At 42.9% G+C, this 3,174-nt stretch overlaps 1 long non-coding RNA gene across 1 annotated transcript; it reads left to right on the forward strand.

The window, feature by feature from the left end:
* The first annotated feature begins 231 nt into the window (after nt 1-231).
* LOC138103471 (uncharacterized) lies at nt 232-2,190 on the forward strand. The gene is made up of 2 exons (XR_011147730.1): nt 232-1,301; nt 1,384-2,190. It is a non-coding gene; the product is annotated as an uncharacterized lncRNA (long non-coding RNA).
* Nucleotides 2,191-3,174: the final 984 nt, after the last annotated feature.

Below are 3,174 nucleotides of genomic sequence, written 5' to 3' on the forward strand. Positions count from 1 at the left end.
ACATTTTGTTGCCTAATTGATGTTTTTAACAGCACTTTCCAGATGCATTTTTCCTCTTTCCATTTTATGACTATACTTGTTTTCTTTGTATTTGCTGAATAGGAATTGAAAGGAGAACGTTTCAAAACCTGAAAATAATCTTCAGCATAAAATAAAGAGGATTGTTCTCACAGACTGCTACCTAAAAGGCTTGTAAAAGTATTCTCTTCACAGCAGTGTTTCAAAGTCTTTTTTGTCTTGTCCTTCACTATTGGATATAAGAGAAAAAAGTAAGTTGTGTTAGCATTTGCTTTCTGTTGGTGACTGTCAGGCCTTCCAAGTTCCCTATTACGGCGAGCAGCAAATTGGTCACTGGTCAGGGACTACTCCACAGGAAGCACCTGTTTTCAGAAAGTGCTTTAATAAGGTGTCTCCACTCACAGTGTAACTCAGGTGTGTTCAGTAGTTCACCAGTTTCTGGATGGTGAATTTCTATGACTGTTTTACTTTACTTGTGACTTACTCAAAATCCTGAGGACTTTACACAGTTGTTCTGGAAACCATATGCAGGGATATTTCAGCTGTCGGAGCATAGTTAGGCATGGTTACTTCTGGCTTTGGGCACCAGGGATTCACACATCAAGTTGTGGTGCTGGTATAAAGATGAACCTTGGCTTTCAGCTGTGCCAGGACATTACTTCATTCCCTCTACGGAGCAGAACTCATTTCAGCCAGGATATGCCCGCGGTGGGTTCATTTTGACTGGGCACCAGGACTCCACAAAGATGCTCCATCACTTGTTCTGCTCAGCAGGACAGGGGAAGAAAATAAGATGAAAAACTCATTGGTTGACATCAAGGCAAAGGCCACACTGGGAAGCAAAAAGATATATTCTCTAATTGCTCTTAGCAGGTGATGTCCAGGCACTTCTGGGAACGTGTCCCCAGTACATGTAGCAGTTGCTTTAGAAGACAAACACCTTAATAAAAAAATTCACCACCCCTTAGCTTTTATTTTTAGAACATCACATGGTATGGAATGTCCCTTTGGTCAGCTATCCCAGCTGTTTCTCCCCTCCCAACCTCTTGCACACTCCAAGCCTGCTGGCCTTTGTGGGAGGTGTTGAAGACAGCCCTGATTCCACCTGAGTGTGCCCTGATGACCACACGGCCCAGCAGGAGCCCAGCACTGGAGTGGTCTCAGCTGTTGTGGCTGCAAACACAAAGCATAGCTGTTTTCAGACTGCAGCAGGGAATATTCACTCTATTTCAGCCAGACCAAATATGATGCCACAACTCTTGGATGGCCTCTTTGCCAGACAGGTAAACAGGTAATCTGAATCCAGAAGAAACAATCTAGATAATTACATAATTTCCTTCTAACCTCTACCGCATTCGTTTTCAGCTTAGTTTGGTGTTTGAAGTCAACGAATCCCTGACTTCTCTGTGTGTTTTGCTTTATGAAATCTTTGAAGATTTGGCACAAAAATAAGGCATGGAAATACAGCAAGAAAAAATTAAAACTGTTAACATTTAAAGTAATGGAGTATACATAGAACAGGAAAAAAAGCTGTTAACCTGGAAGATGCAATCAAAGAATCGATCATGGTCACCTTATTTATGGCAGAAGCCTCATATGTCACAGCATTGGTTCAGCAGTATCTGACATTTTCTGAAATCCTTCGAGCCAAATAGAGAAACAGGACTGCACCAGAACTTAGTATTCCTATCCATGAGATCTTTGAGGAAACCACCTATTTCACCACGAGATATAAGCATCCCCAGAAGAAACACCTTTCTGAGTGGATGTTTCTCTTCAAAGTGCCTTTTTTTTTTTCTTTTATATTGGTGACTTATTTCTGAGACCTCAACAGGAATGCATAAGGGCAGTTGTAAAGTATCAAGCAGAAAAGACAGACACGATAACAGAAGCAGACTGGAATTAGTTTAAGAGGAAGAGTAAATTAATAATCAGAAGAAATCAAAGTCTTTAATCCTCTGAGTGTAACTATCCACTTGTGAAGGCATTCATAAAATTGTCTAGTTATCCCACCATAAAAGGACCCTGTTGCTGCTACCCTGGGCTTTCCCTGTATTTTTATTTTTGGAAATGGTGGGTCCACTCTAGCCTATTCTCAGACATGCAAGTCAGAATTAAACAAACTCAGGACATGAGTCAGTATAAAAATTAAAGAATAAATAAAATGGATATGAGTGTTGAAAATAAAGCTCTTGCAGGTACATGGATGATATGTGCTTATTCTGGGCAACTGTAATAATGGGCTGGGGAGGTGGGGTGGATAAGCAGAGTATGGAGGACAGCTGATAGGTGCACCTGCAGTAAGTGCAGCAGTGCAAATGCGAGCAAGGATCAAGGCTCTGCACTATGAAGGCAGGCTGCTTTCATCTCTTTAGCTTTTGTCCACCAGGTGTCATCTGAGAAGCACATGATAGCTACTAAAGGCATTTTTTTTTTTTTTTTAAAGAAACCAACTGCAAGCTTTTGGTGTCTGTAGATGGCAGCGCCTTCATTCAGTGCTTTGCCTGTAGCCCAGTGCTGCAGCCGTGTCAGTGTCCCCCAGTACCTTCTCCTGCCAGTGCCTGACTTGCCCTCGAAGTCAAGGAGCTCCAGAGTAGACAATGGCATTACAGAAGATTCATTTTCTGTTCCCCAGATGAATGCCTATTGCACTCACGCAAAATCATTTTCGCATAAAGTCCCTCCCCTCCCCTCCCCTCCCCTCCCCTCCCCTCCCCTCCCCTCCCCTCCCCTCCCCTCCCCTGAAATCTAGATTTCGCAGTAAAATTGAAATGGAAACCAAAGGGGAAAAGAAAAAGCCCTGGAAAATTCCATGGGTCCCAAGTGAACAGGAGCACATCATTTTAGTGTTCCTCACTGTGCCGGTTTGGGCAAATTTGGAAATATATCCTCTGATGGAAGGCAGGTTACAACCAGCCCTCCCCCACCAGGATTGGGAAAAAATGAATTTTCCTCAGAGGAAAGTGAAAGAGATAAAAACTATTTATTTAACAAAGACACAGGAAAAGGATAATGATGCTAAATAATAAAACCTCTCGCTCTGCTGAGAGAAACCTGGGAAAATTTCAGAGTCCTTCCGTAGATCTCTCTCTCCTCACTTTCCCTCGGAGCTGGGATGGGATGGGCCCCCTCCTCCAGGGCCTTCACCTCGGTGAA

Source organism: Aphelocoma coerulescens, assembly GCF_041296385.1.
Source record: "Aphelocoma coerulescens isolate FSJ_1873_10779 chromosome Z unlocalized genomic scaffold, UR_Acoe_1.0 ChrZ, whole genome shotgun sequence".
Classification (NCBI taxonomy): Eukaryota; Metazoa; Chordata; class Aves; order Passeriformes; family Corvidae; genus Aphelocoma; species Aphelocoma coerulescens.